At 39.3% G+C, this 15,364-nt stretch overlaps 1 protein-coding gene across 9 annotated transcripts in view; it reads right to left on the bottom strand.

Annotated features, from left to right (window-relative positions):
• PAK3 (p21 (RAC1) activated kinase 3) overlaps positions 1–15,364 on the bottom strand; it is a 286,225-nt gene that overhangs the window by 134,470 nt on the left and 136,391 nt on the right. The gene's annotated exons all lie outside the window — the stretch shown is intronic.

Here is a 15,364-nt window from a genome sequence, read left to right as displayed (position 1 = left end):
AAACAGAGGTTTCCATGGCTGTCTCTCCAAGATCTGGCCTATTAATCGTCCATTACGATATTAAGCCCCTTTGCCCACAGATACCTCAAATACCAAATCACAGACCTGCCCAATTATAAATTTTCAAATAGTCCAGTGAGCACCTCACTGACCTTTACATCTTGGTCATTTCAGAACAGGGCCCCAGTGTTATCAACAGAAGTGGACCTCCTTCTGTTCCAACACTTCAGAGAGCCATATAGTTAGCCTGGATTTGAGTCTGCAAAACCATGGGGAGAGCAAGATTAACATTGGCTAAAGTCTTCCCTGCTGAAAGCCACTTAAAAAAAAAAGCATTGCAATCTTTGTTTCTCAAAGCAAAGCCACTCACCCTTCTCTCCTTCCCTTCTACAGATCACAGCCCAGAACCCTTAAGTCCAGAGTATGGCACTGGATTCTGGAAGGTGGGACCAAAACAACAACAACAAACAAATGGGGCTTCTGGCACCCCCTGTGCTGGGCAGCGCCCTGCCCTACTGTCCCTCCCCCACCCCACCCCTCAACCACCACCCAAAGTAGGAAAACCTGTAAGAGTAAGAACTTAAAATGTTCAGTCTGCCCAAAAGTGCAGCAGCAATCTTGCCAGAGCCAGTTCACAAACTGATGGCAATGCCCCCTGAGAGCTGAGAAGGACAGAGAAGCGGGGGGGGGGTGGGCGGGGGGGCAGGCAGTGGAAAAAATTACCCCCTCCACAGACAAAGGCCAACTGAGGGACCCCAGGCTTTTTAGGGACATTACTGCATCATTCCAAACCCTACAAGAGAAAAGAGTCCTCCTGCCATTACCCGCCCTGCACCAAAAAAAGGAAGGGGATACAGATAAAAGAAAGAGAGGAAGGCGCCCCTCTAATAAAATTATCACTTTTTCGGTTTGCTCAGGTCGGGCTCTTCCGCGTCCTGGGACTTTGCCTGGGCTGCCACCGCCACACCCCCACCCTATCGTGGAAGGGGCGGGGCGGTGCCGTCACTGCTACAGTGGCTGGGGGAAGATGAGTGGGTAGATGGCATAGGACTTACAGGCTGACGTAGCTTTTAGAGCAGATTTTGCCTCCAGCGGCCCAGGCCCCAGTAAACGAATCTAGAGCTTGACCCAGCAAAGGGGCCCAAGCCCTCTCGGAAGGGCCCTGACACACCCACTTATCTGCATTTGCGACCCGAAATCCTGCAAACTGCACGCTGTTGTCAGGGCTCCGGGAAAGCCACGTCGGGGACTCGAGGCTGGAACGCCACGAGAGCGGGAGGGGGGTCCGGAAAGGCCAGAAAATCTACCCAGAAACCTAAAAGCAATGTCCAGCAGCCACACACTCCCCTGAGAGAGCTAGGTGCCATAAGTCCCGGGATTTACCTGCCACTTGTCCAGCCACCCTGTCAATACCTTTCCTCTACCTCCGAACGCTTAGGCTGTCGGGGCTGGGGAGCTGGAGCGCCGCGGCCGTAGCCGCAGCGCGAGACCTAGCCCGTTCCCTCCCCACCACCCAGGCTCTCCTCCCGGCCCCGCACGCTTGCTCCAGGCAGGGAAAAGCTGCGGCCCTCCTATGCGAGACCCCAGACGGCCGCCGCCTACAGCTAGCTGTCCGCCCCGCGGTAGAGCCGGCTTCAGCAACCGCTCCCTAGCCCTTCGCTTCTATGACGTCACCCGGGCTCTGCACCGTATATAGGCCAATCAGAGGATGAGAATCAAACTAAAATCACTCTGAGTGGGCTACTGGGGACCAATCCTTTGTTTCCAGGCAGGAAGCGTCTGGGAAGTAAAAAAAAAAAAAACCCCAAAAACTGAAGGGGAGGGAACAGGGAGAGGGAAAGGAAAATGACATGGAAACTTCTCACTGTCAGGGTTGTCTAGACAGAGGTCGTGCCATCAAGAAAGAGGCTCACCTGACAGTAAGGGAGGCAGGGAGAGGGGATATTTCATGTCTCTTCCTTAACTGGCTCCCTCAGGAAGACTGGGATTTCAGATAAATTTTCAGGGGAGGAACTCTGCCCAGGTACACGGGCACTCTTTTAGGGGGGAAATGGTTTGGATTTAGGACACCACCTTTCAGGCAAGCAGGTTACACTGATGGAGTCTCGGGAATACACACTAAACTCAGATAGACAGATATGGCAGTGGTATTCAAAGAGATGACAATCTAGATAGGGAAACTTACTTTCTGCGTAAGAAACACACATTTCGAAACACAGCATTACACAAAAAAAGAATAATTAATCTACTTCAAATTTATATAGAGATATAGAGACATTTACTTTCATTAAAATGTGGCTTTTCCTAAAACCTTCCAAGTCCTCCCTTGTCTTTAACAAAAAAATTGATTTTTTTACCAGTGTCCAAAGCCTACAATCTAACTGCAAAATTCATGTTTTGCTACTCTAAAATCCATACCCCTAGGCTAGCATATATAAATTATGGTAAGTCCCAGCAAAGAGACATTAAACTGTCATCAAAAATGAAAAAGAATGCAAAATAATAAGTACATTCGAATTATAATGATGTAAAATATGTCTGCAAATAAAGATCAGAAAAGAATATAAAATTATAATGTGTTAAAGTAGAAGGATTATGGGTGACTTTTTTTCTCTCCACTTTCAAACTTATTTTTATAAAGATAAATACATCTTCACATTCTTAAATGGTTAAAATGTGTCACGACCCTCCCCAGTGCAGCTTTATCTAATTTTCTCAACTCCATATAACATCCAGCAATCATTTCTCCATAATGCCAACAAAATAAATTTCAAGACTGAAAGTGAACTAACATGCCTGCCAAGGTCCTTTTAAAAAGTCAAACAACAGGCCCCTATATTCATAAGAGTCAACATCTGGGGAAGCGGGAGAATGGGATGCCTCTTTGTGGACTAATTTATTTTAAATCGTGATGATAAAGGAATCTGAAAAAAAGAACAGTGACCCTTCCAATCTATGACAACGCAGGAAAGGAGACAAAGACTAAGTGAATGACATACTCCAGATTTTTCAGGGGATCACTTTTCATTTTGTTTATTTTCCTTAATTAAAAATATGTTTATTCATACGTGAGTGTTACATGAACATCGTAGAAAATGGCAGAGCTAGGATTTGTATCCAGATCTGAGTCTAAAGCCTATGCTTTTTCTAATATAGTATGTGGTCTTGCGGTATTATTGGTTTTGTTAAAACACATATTTGTTTTGAAAAAAAAATTATAGCAGATTGGTGTTTTTTAAAAAAATCAGGCATTTTAAAATAACTTTTTTTTTTTGATTGGTGGTTACTTCTCTCCTAATGCAAAACACCCGTCACCCTACTTCTCAAGTCCTTGATTGATAGGCTGAAATCAGGATGGTTCTGCTTCCAATGATTTTACAGACATATTTTTAATTAATTTGGGGTTTAAAAAAAGGTAACCCATCACATTGATTTTTGTTTTTGCATCACGGTAAGAATAATCTAAAAAAGCACTGATCTATATGAATGTCATTTACTTAAATGTTACATCTCTGATTTGTAAAATGCACTTGAGTTATTTTAAACAATAAGAACACCCTTTTTAAGAAATAGAAAGATAGAACTTGATTTTCCTGTCTAATGATATAACTTGGGTCTTCTAAGCTATTGATTTAAATTGTGATTTAAAGGTATTTGATTTCACTCTAATCCTCTGGTATACCTCGGCTATAACTCACAGCTATTTATGCAGTCACTGCACATAGTTGTTTCAGTGTTTCATGTGTGTATTTCTTTTTTCCCTGGTGATTATAGAAAGTCGCACGAGGCCAAAATCCTATTAGGTCTCTGGAAATTAAAGCATAGTGGTGTCATAGAAAAAGAACTGGACTTAGGAGCCAGGCCCAGCACAATGACTTTAGGTTTTCTGTGAAAGGGGGTTAATCTATATTATTTTTGATACCATAACGCATTCATCACTGCCAATGTGGTTTGTTCTCCAAGAATATATAGGACAACTGCATGAGAACTTTCAGGGACACTGAAATGGCTTAAAGATTTCATCTGTGTAATTTTTCCAACTCAGTGCCCACTGTCCCTCGTTTCCTTCCCCAAGCTCATTGATATAAGGATATAATAATAACAACATTACCATAATAATCACTTGGCATGTGTATCCTGCTTCTCAGGTTACAAACCACCTTCCTATCTCCCTATTTGATCTTCAAAACAACCACGGTAATGTACTGTGGCAATTATGATTTGCATTTCACTGATGAGTGAACAGATGCCCAATCAGTTTGATCAGTTTGAGGTAGCCTGTCCAATGCCTCAAAGAGATGGTCCTACAAACCAAGTATTCCACTCTCGGTTCTGTGTTCTTTCTACCACGCTACATGACATCTTCAGTTGTATTTCTTCTTTGGCTCCCACCAATACAACCAGCCCCTTGAGTCACATGAGAAGTGAGAGACTTTGGGATGGGGCTTGTAGTAACAGAAATAAACTAAAATGAATATCTTCAAACTGTTCCAATCAGATTCTAGGAAAAGAGAACATTGCTCACTCCCATATACCATTGGTGGGAGTGTAAAATGGCAGAGCCTTTTTGGAAGGCAAGTTGATGATACTTAAGAAATTTTTAAATGCATATGCCACTTGACCAAGAGATTTCAACTCAAGGAATTTGACTATGGATATACTCATAAAAACAGGCCAAGATATGTTCAAGTATGTTCATTGATGATTCTTATGTAAGAATGAAAAAAAAATCTTACATAAAAGATAATCTAAATATCCCTCAATAAAGGAATTGCTAAATCAATTATGGTATACACATAATTGAAATATTATTCATCAGCTAAAAAGAATCAAGCAGATTCCTATGTATTGAAATAGAAACATACCTCGACCCATTCTTGAGTGAAAAAGTGACAGAACAGCATGTATACTGTAAATTTATTTTTGTTAAAGAAATTGTGTGTGTTTGTGTCTGTGTTTTTAAACTGGAATTATACACACCAAACTGCTAATAGAGTAATTCTGGGAATTAAAAACGTGGGAAGGAAGACATGTGGTTATGTGTGTATGTGGTCAGGGGTATTAACTATTTTCTCAGTATACTTCTGCAATGTTTGTACTTTTTTACAATAAACATACAAATACAGTATTTTGCACATAAGAAACATTAAAAATGGAAAGATATAGCCTTTGGATTAAGACAAGACAAACAAAAGAAAGAAACAAACAAAAAATGCCCCAGCGATCTCAAAAGGGGTCTGAATTCCAGAGGTTGGGGAAAGAAGAAAAGCCCATGGCTACAACATCATAATTTTCTTGGGTATTCAGAGTTATGGCCAGGGAATCAGGATACCCAAATTCTAGTCTAGTTTCTGGCTTGGAAACCTTGAGCAAGACACAAATTTCTCTGGGCTTTCTCCTCTGTGAAACTTGCCAGGCCTATCTCCCTGGATGCCTAATGGAACAACAAGGGATTTAACAGATTTCAGAACTATATACCTCCTTAACTGACTTGGTGAGTCCTCATTTACATATGCTCCCTATATGGTGGGACCTTGGGAATGGGGGGATCTCCTCACCTTCCTTCATTATAGTTTGCACCTTTTAGACACTGCCCTGTAGAATCTACTAGCTTTCAGAAGCCCACAGCCTCTACCCTCCTCCATTCCACCAGAAAGTTAGCAAAGGAAAAGCAGAAGACAATTAAGTGCAGGTGGCTCTGGATGAATTAGTATAAGAATTAGGAAGTTCCTCTCCTCTGACTTGGTCTAAATTAGCCTCACTTATACCATGGCCCTACATATCAAAACACATTATGTAATTGAACTGATGCTCTGTTTGATGTGTCTCCTAGTGGATCACATTATATATCCCTTCTCCACGCACTCTGATCACTACATTTTCCAAACCTAAGAGTAAATTAAATTCTGAAAGTTAGTTTCATTGTTCTTTCCATTTTACCAGGAAAAAAAGAGAGGAGAAAGTGGAGGACAAAATCTAAGGGACAAAGAACCAAGGAGAGAAATAGAACACCAAATCTTAATTTTTGTTTTGGACTGGCTGGACTATGATGATGTCATGCTTTCCCAGCTCGTCTGTGATTGGCTGCTCAATTCAGCATTTGCTGAGAGCTAAAGGCTGATTATTTGCCAGAGATACAAATCTTTCAGGGAAGCTTTGAATCATTGCTGCTTGTTGTGACATCCCAAGCGGTGTCTGTTCCCAATAACCACATAATGAGGCTGTCAGAAACAGAAGTGCCCCCATCCCTAGGCCCAACCATCTGAAGTGGTGAGCAATGGAACATTTCTCTCAGGAGGCAAAGGGGAAAAAATGACCAACAGGCATGGTGATTTTTCTCCAGCTAAATCCTGGAGAAAAATGTCCTCCTTGAGGAGTTCCTTACTTATCTGTAGGTCTCGCCTGAACTATCATATTTGCTATAATTCAGAGATCTGCGGAACAGGTGGCAGAGGGGGGAGGCAACTCTGCAAAACTCTCCGGAAAAGCCAAACAGAGGGAAGTGTGAGTGGAATGCTAAATCTATTAGGGAAAGGCACATTACTTCTCTTCATGTGATGCCATCATGGCATGATCCAGGAGTAACAGGGGATATGTGTTAAAGATGGGAATGAAAAAAATGAAAGTTAGCTTGTGCTAAGGAAAAACAGCCTGCTATTAATCAGGCTGGGAGGACAGACAGATAAAGATAGCTGCAAAGTTAGCAGAAAACGTTGTTTCTCCCAAGGTCACACAATAGTTATAAAATGCCACGATAACCTCCTCCTCCTTTGAGTGAGTACTGCTTTTTAAAAATTAATTAATTTTAATTAGCTTCAAGTATACAGTCCATTGGTTAGATATTTATATAGTTTATAAAATGATTCCTCTAATTGGTCCTTCTTTTCTCTGGCTTTCCACCTAGCCAATATATTAATGCTAAGTGCATTCTCTATATGCTGTGCTCTGCTGCCCCCTCATCCCCGTAACCATCTATCGACTACTAATTTGTTCTTCTTTAACTCTTCACCCCATTCTCCAAGCCTCTCAACCTCCCTCCCCTCTGTCTGTCACCAAATTGTCCACTATATTTGTGAGTCTGTTTTTGAATAGTTTGTCCTTTTTGTTCCTTAGATTCTGCAAATAAGTGAAATCATGGTATTTATCTTTCTCCATCTGACTTTATTTCACTCAGCATAATAATATCTAGGTCAATCTATGTCGTTCCAAATGGTAGGATTTCATTTTTTTAATGGCTGAGTAATATTCCATTGTATACATGAACCATAACTTCTTTATCTAATCATCTGTTGATAGGCATTTAGGTTGCTTCCATATCTTGGCTATTGTAAATTGTGCTGCCATGAATATTGGGGTGCATAGATCTTTACAAATTATTGTTTTGGTTTTCTTTGGATAAATACCCAGAAGTGCAATTACTGGGTCAAAAGGTATATCTATTTTTAATTATTTGAGAGACCTCCATATTGTTTTCCATAGTGGCTGTATCAATTTGCAATCCCACCAGCAATGTATGCGGGGTCCTTTTTCTCCACATCCTCGCCAACACTTGCTGTTCTTTTATTCACTGTTGATAGCCATTCTGACAGGTGGAGTGACTACTGCTTTTTTACCAGTGATGCTCCAGATCTGGTTTGCTATTTTCATTTATCACTGGGGATTCCCAATTGCTCAGTCACCCTCTCCTCATGACAATCCCTATATTCTAGTCAATGCCCCCTTCTCCTGATCCTGCCTCAGAAACTGCAATCAATCCAGAATTTATTCCTGCTTCTTTAAACTTCCTCAGAATCACTCAGAGGGAACCGAAATGTTATGACATATGTTCTCTCCTACCTCTTTTCAATGCACTTTCTCAATAAATTTCACTATATTCTACTTTCAACCACCCACTCCTACACACAGACATTCTAATTAAATTGATTAGCAAGAATCTGGATGTCAGGGTTTTAAAAAATCTCCTCAGATTCTAATCTCAGGTGTTAATGTGCAGCAAAGTTTGGGAACCACTGCATTAGGGGTTTCATTGTTTAAGGATTATCTTTCCTCCCTAGGCCATCTTTCTCAGAATGTCTGAATCACACAGGGCCAGAAGGTAGAATTGAGGAATTTCCCCAAGGGGCAGGCATTTAAGTTTGGTCCTTTCTGAGGCTTCACCCAGTTTTTAAAAATGTAATCCTCACCTTTTCTGCCATATGGTATGTTCAACTTGAAAAAGAACATAGCTCTTTTCTTCCATGTGTGCAGCAAAATGTTGAAGACATTGATGATTTGAATAAAGTTGTAGCTGTATTCCTCTCTCCCCCTTTTTCCCCTTCCCAAACATGATTCAGTCACAATTCAAATTAAGTGGTCTCAAGTGTGAATTTCAAAACAAAGTTAATATGTGCACACAGGATTGCCTGACCATCACAGACAAGTTTAACAGATACAGATCTCAGCGTGCTGTTGTTCCATATAATTAAGCACCTGTTGAGCCTCATAATCAATCCTTATTTTGTTATAATCCAGGAACTCATTACAGGCAATGTGCTCTGGTGTTTACTTGATCAGGTCACTTGTGGGGGAGGGGCATTCAAAACAGCTTGCCCCTCAGCCCACTTTTAATCATCAAAGGGAATACATTTCCTACTCAGCAAATAATAAACATGAATCAACTGATGAGTTTTAAAGGTCAGCTAAACAGAAGTTTAAAATATGTTCATATTGATTTTTAAAAGTTGTTTACCTCTCCCCCCCAACACACACTCCTTATTTATTCCAGTTGCTATTATGGAAAATTTAACGAATTCTGACATGCTAGGCTAAAGTTTACTGCCAAACAAGAAAGAGAGCAGGTTGCTAGGCAAATTAATACTATAAACTTTGGAAAGTGACAGCCAGCTAGGGGAGCATACTAACATGTGGTTTTTAAGCACCACTCTAACTGCACTTTGCATTCAAATGACCAGTATGTTAATTACAGTCCTTATCTGTTTGCTCAAGGCCTTAAGAGTCCCAGCAGCTCAGAGCACAGACTCCAGCCAGCAGTTTGACTGCAGGTTTTTTGAAATAATAACATGGCATTTCTTTAAACATTTTCAAATTCAAGCTTCTTACAAATCAAGATTGGCCGTTCCCCCATTCAGGGAATTAGTGAGGCTTAACCGTGTTCACTATGGTGCCGGCCCCTACAAAGCTCTGCTAACAAAGGCTTTGACTTCCACTTGAGCACTGCCTGTTGGGGCAGATTTCCATGGTAATTTGCCAGTTCTCTTCTGAAAGATGTGGGGCATCTTTGTAAACGGGAGGGGTGTACTTTCCTATTAATCTTAGGATGTCGTTGACCCTTTTTAACTCTCACCACCCATATAAAGGCAGAAAGGACTCTTAACCTGACTTTTTTTTTTTCATTTAAAGCAAACATCCCCTAATTCTGTTCTTAAGAGAGAGGTAGAAGGACAGAGCATTATTCTCTCTACACTATAGCTGAAATTATCAGACCTTTACCAAAGCTATTTTGGGTGGTAGGGAGCTGAGGATGTATCACTTCCTCCAGAGTTCTATTTGGATTTACCTGGTGTGGGGGGTGATGGTGAAAGTATCCTGTTCTAGTTATACCAGACAGCCTTCAAATTCCTTAGATTTTTAGTACAATCTGAATCATCTAGAATCCCCAAAACAGCAACTTCAAATAATAATTTTTTTGCTATATTCTACTTTTAAACCACCCCCCCACACACACACACACATACACACACACACAGCTATCAGATCTCTCTACAGTTTAAGACAGTGAATAGTGGACGCAACAGGCCTGAACTACTCTTAACTTGTTCTTTCCTTTCCTCTGTTCTATCCTTCCTTTCAGGGACTTCTCCCAGCCACCCAGAGGCCCAATGAGCTAAAGTTGCCGCCCCTTTCCTTCTTGAGTCTGGGAAAGAGAAAACCTGATTGACTTCTCAGTACAATCTTAGTGATTTTATTTACTGCTTCTTTTAGGTATCTGTATTTTAGGAGGATCTTTTTGTCATGGGCAATGTGAGATTCAAAGGAATGGATTGTAGATGTGGAAATGTATAAGCCCACTGCAGACTATGGGAGAGAGGATGAGCGAGGGATATTTTTGGTGGAGAAATATTGCCAATTACACTGCTAAAGAGCCCTTCCACACACATGGTTCTGATGTGGACCACTGCCAGAGTTCTCATCCGTCAGACAGTAATTAACTCCATGACTTCAAAAGGCAGATTTCTTCATTCATACATGAAAGCAAGACTTTTCATCAACTCCAAGAAGCTTAAGACAAAAATAGAGCTTTTGGTTCAACAGAAATTTGAAATGCCTCCTGTTGTTGAAGATCCATAGCTTTCTGGTTAACTGCAATCTGACCATATTAGAAGTCAAGGACCATCACTTCATTAGAGTATCTTTCTTTGCTGTCTTGCATTTTTATGCATGCTGATTTAGGAGGCTGGATGTGACAGTGGGGTTAAGGAGCAATCTCATGGCTACTTTAGCCGAGCCTTGGGATAATCAAGATTAAAACAGATTGACTAAATTGAAAAAAAAAAAAAAACACTTTCTAATCTGGAGATTTTGATAGGCTACAAAATGCACTGCTTTATTTTAAAATAACATTGTCATTTTTAAACACTTAAAATCTTTTGTTTTAAAAATGACATTTAAGGTTTTTCTAAAAATTAAGACTAGAGCTACCATATGACCCACCAATTCTTCTTCTGGGTATTTAGCTGAAAAATTTGAAAATACTTATTCATAATGATATACGTACCCCTGTGTCCACTGCAGCATTATTTGCAGTAGCCAAGACATAGAAACAACCTAAGTGTCCTTTGTTGGATGATTATGAATAAAAAAGATGTGGTATATATACACAATGGAATACTACTCAGCCATAAAAAAGATAAAATATTACCATTTGTGACAACATGGATGGAGCTTGAGAGGGTTATGCTAAGTGAAATAAGTCAGGAGGAAAAGGACAAGAACAGTATGATTTCACCTATATGGGGGATATTAAATAAAAAGCAACAAATTAATAAACAAAACTAACAAATAAAAAATAAACAAATAAAAAAACAAAACGCATAGATACAGACAACAGTATGGTAGTTACAAGAGGGGAAGCGGGTGGAGGAAGACAAAGAGGGTAAAGGGGGTTGATTATATGATAATGGAAGGAGACTAGACTCTGAGTGGTGAGCACTACACAGTATATGGATGTCATATTATAAAGCTGTACACCTGAAATGTATATAATATTACTAACGATGTTATCCCCCCAAATTTAATCTTTAAAATCTTAAAAATGATACTTAAAAATAATTCAGCACTTAAAGACAAGTTAGATGCTTTCTATAACTTTTGGAAAACCTGCTTGTACGTAAAAAAATAATAACACAGTAGTCTTCCCCATCCATGGTTTTGGGTTCTGTGGTTTCAGTTACCCACAGTCAATCATAGTCAAAAAACATTAAATAGAAAGTTCCAGAAATAAATAATTCATGTTCTAAATTGTACACTGTTCTGAGAAGTATGATAAACTTTCACTCCTTCTTGCTCCATCTCACCTAGACATGAATCATTCCTTTGTCCAGGTTATCCACACTATATACCCTATGTGTCCATTAGTCACTTAGTAGCTGTAGCCATCTTGGTTATCATGTAGACTGTCATGGTATCGCAGTGCTTGTATTCAAGCAACCATTATTTTACTTAATAATGCCATATTTATGTAACTTTTATTACAGTATCTTATTATAATTGTTCTATTTTAGTATTATTGTTGTTAACCTATTCCTGTGCCTAATTTATTAATTAAACTATCACAAGTATGTATGTATAGGAAAAAAATAGTGTATATAGGGTTCAGTACTATCTACGGTTTCAGGTATATCCACTGGGAGTCTTCGAACACATTCCTGGTAGATAAGAGATGACTACTGTAATCAAATAGATTTTCTTCTAAGGAGATTCTCTCCCTGGCCCATTTTGGATGAGCTCTGAGTCCAAAGCTGTTCTACACTGGCTCAGAGAAATTGACTAGGCCATTTACTCAATAGGTCGTTTGTAAAGATCCTAGGGAAAGTAATAGTAGTTTTTCAAATAATTTACTGTGCGAAACCCACAAAAAAGGAAGGCACAAAAACAAAACAAAATAAAATCTCAGACAATCCCTTGAGTTAGGGAAGGGATAGTTTCAAAATTTATGAATCAGAAAGATAAATAAATTACAGAAAGGCTTAGAGGCTGAAAGACTCAGCTGCTGGATAAGGTAGTTTGAACATACCCCGGGTGTGAACAATCTACGAGCTTTACACCAGAGCTTAGCATTTACTCTGCTAGAAAATGAGTGGGTGCCATTCACCCACATCACAGCAAGGTAAGCAGGCCTCAAGGTAGCAACCAGGAGGAGATATACTGTCTGATGTACAGCTTGAGCTGAGGGTGGAATATGAAAATCATTAAGGACAGAAAGAAGATAAGCAGCAATGTTTAAAAGTTGCCTCACAATTGAGGCTAAACATCTATAGCCTGTGATTAGTTTTATTTTATTTAATTTCATTTTATTTCATGGCATGTCATGTCATCTCTTTTCATTTAATGGTCATTAATCCTCTTAGAAAGACAAAAAAGAAAATTAATTAAATCTAATGAATCGGCGACCTCTTGTACATGTTATTTTACATACAATGGAGTGATGCAGCTCTGAGCTAGTTTCCCTATAAATAAAGTCATTTTGACCCAGTGCCTGCCCTCTGGATGCTCACAAAGACAGGTAATCCAGGAAGCAATAGAAACATGTATGCAAGAAATATTGGACAAACATTGTGCAATATCATGTGGCCCCGTGTGGATAGTTCATGGACACATTTGAATTGACCCCAGTTAGTCAGTTCTCCAGCACACTATGGGGTTGTTGAGTGTTATACCTCAAGGAATGAAACATAATTTTTAACACGAAATTAATGAGGATGGGTACATATACAATCAAAAAGATAAAAATAGTTCCGAAGTTGCCTTTATCCATGTCATGGATAAAAATTGCCTATCCATAAGTGAAATAAATAAGATCAATATTTGATAGCAAGGCCATGTTCGCAGCTATCTCTCTAGTGCCTAGAACTCTGTCAAGCATCTAGTGGTATGCAGTATTTATAAACCAAGTGAAATACATGTTGTATAAAGAAAAGCGTTAGTGTATGCAGTGGGGAAAGCACGAGGCAATTGTGGATATTGCCTGGGTGGAGAATACCTTCCCTGCTCATTGTGAAGAGCATACTGTTGTGCCTTCCAGAATGAAAGATTTATAGATGAAATCTTATATGCAGCAGCTGTTCAAAGAAGCTAAGAATTGGCTGTCATGAAAATAAAGGAAGAAGGAAAGACACAAACGAGATTATAATTCATCAATTCAAATGTGTAGAGCATATTTAAGCTGTCAAAAGAAAGAAAGAAAGGTACCACTTAATGAAGGTATTAAGGAGAACAGAAAGGACTCATGTGAATATATCATGGAAGAGAGAAAAAGACCAAAAACTAGCCTTATAACAAGTGAAAGAAGATATAGAATGAATAATGATTCAATCCTACAGGAGTGCAGCCTTTTTAAAAGTCAGCTTGCAGAGAAATGAATAAACTAATTTAGGTGAGCAGCAATTCATGAAGGTATTATTAAAATAGCCATCAACAAGATGAGGTAAGGGACTGCTTAGGAAATGTAAGCCAACTGAAGCCAGCAGTTATGATATGCCAAATCGTATGAAGGAAAGGACTAGTTATACTTTCTGTGCTGTATTCCAATTTATGGGAAAGAATGCCAAAAGCCATGACAAGAAAAACAAACAGGGAAATTTCATTAATTTGATCTACTCAATTCAGTTTTGTGGTAATCCCAGACCTGGGATGGAATACAGTTATTTTTTTTGCATTTCCTACCAAAGAATTCTTTGCCGGGCAAATTAGTGTTCATGTCAAACAAGATTTAGCCAGTTTGAGAGAATATAATTTATTTTAATTATTGCTCTGGTATTAATTTGTATATCCATGTCCTAATTATCAGTGTGCCTCATTCATTCAACGAATATTTTTATTAACACCTATTATGTACCAGGAAACATGCTAGGCATCAAAGAAACAATCTGTATTCCCTGACAGCAAGAAGCACATAGATCATAGGGATTAGAGATGGAGGAGAGGCATTAGAGGGAAATATCACCCATTTAAAAATCATTACTGAATGTCTATCAGATGTCTCAAGAAATGCTGTATATTTGACATATGTAACTTGCATTTCCCCAAGTTTAGCAGCACGAGATTGCAAATGAATTCACCTTAATAGCAATAATTCAAGTAAAACTGGTTTACTCTTGGCACAGTAGAGAACAACAGAAAATCTTTTATTTTTTCCATTTTTCCTCCAACAAATTATGGTCTCTTCCTTCCTCTAAACATCACAACGGCCAAATGGAGCAGTGTAATTCCAAGAAGAACCTGACTGAATCAGCCCCTGCTACTCCACCCTGATCCCACACTGAAGGCCTTCTCTATAATTAGAAACTTTCTAAGAGCCACGTGGTGTCTATACGAAGCTTAGCTATCTAATACCCAGTATGCTCCAGAAGACATTTTGTAACTTTTTAAAATGTTAGGTCTCAGATTTCCCCAGGCCATACCTGGCCTTCATTACAAGTGAGATCATATACACTTTAATAATTCACATGTCACTGACTTATATCCCCACCTGTTTAACAGAGGGTCCTAGTCCCCCTTAATGTCTCCCTATTATTTTTTAATAAGTTTATTGGGGTAACATTGGTTATAACAATTATATAATTTTCAGGTGTACGTTATCACTTGACATCTGTATAGTCTATTGTGTGTTTACCACCCAAAGTCCAGTTTCCTTCAGCTGCCATATATTTGATCCCCTTTACCCACTTCGCCCTCCCCCTCCCCCTTATATTTGACCTCCTTTACTCTGCCTACTTTCCCTCTTCTCCTCCACCCCCTACCCTCTGGTAACCACTAGTCTATAGTCCATGTTCATAAGTCTCTTTCTTTGTCCTGTTCATTTGTTGCTTTTAGGTTTAAATCCCACATATAAGTGATATCATGTGATTTTCGACTTTTTCTGTCTGGATTATTTGACTTAGTATGATTATCTCAAGGTTCATCCAAGTTGTTGCGAATGGCAGTATTTCATCTCTTCTTATGGCTGAGTAATATACCATTGTATATATGTACCACAGCATCTTTAGCCAATCATCTATTTTAGGACACTTCGGTTGCTTCCATGTCTTGGCCACCGTGAATAATGCTGCTATGAACATCAGTGTGTAAATATCTTTTCGGATATGAG

Source organism: Pteropus vampyrus, unplaced genomic scaffold (assembly GCF_000151845.1).
Source record: "Pteropus vampyrus isolate Shadow unplaced genomic scaffold, Pvam_2.0 Scaffold244, whole genome shotgun sequence".
In the NCBI taxonomy this organism is placed as follows: Eukaryota; Metazoa; Chordata; class Mammalia; order Chiroptera; family Pteropodidae; genus Pteropus; species Pteropus vampyrus.
This window is presented reverse-complemented; position numbering and strand designations above follow the sequence as displayed.